This window comes from Nestor notabilis, unplaced genomic scaffold (assembly GCF_000696875.1).
Source record: "Nestor notabilis isolate BGI_N333 unplaced genomic scaffold, ASM69687v1 scaffold16480, whole genome shotgun sequence".
NCBI classification, from domain to species: domain Eukaryota; kingdom Metazoa; phylum Chordata; class Aves; order Psittaciformes; family Psittacidae; genus Nestor; species Nestor notabilis.
In genome coordinates, this window is record NW_009911960.1 from 37,148 (window position 1) to 37,459 (window position 312).

General features: G+C 64.1%; 1 protein-coding gene across 1 annotated transcript in view; it reads right to left on the minus strand.

Annotated features, from left to right (window-relative positions):
• LOC104407777 (von Willebrand factor A domain-containing protein 5B1-like) overlaps nt 1-312 on the minus strand; it is a gene marked incomplete at its 5' end in the record, with an annotated part of 24,109 nt that overhangs the window by 22,877 nt on the left and 920 nt on the right.

Sequence of the window (312 nt, forward strand, 5' to 3'; positions counted from 1 at the left end):
CCAGAGGCCGCTCTGGCTGCCCAAGGCACCCACGCAGCCGTGTGCAGCCCACCCTGGTGCTGCACGTTGTGACGGACCCAGGTGCGGGTGCTGAATGTCTGCATCACCCCACTGCAACCTCTCACCAGCCCCACAACGGGTTCCCTTGGGCATGTCAGCGCCAGGTCCAGGCCGGACCCGGCTCAGCCCCGCACTGCTCAGACCGGTTTTTGCAGCTCGGTGGAACATTCCTTCCGCTCCATGTGCCTCAATCAACACTGACATCCAGCGGCTCTCTACGATGATTACAGCCCGTGCCCTGCGGGGATGCAC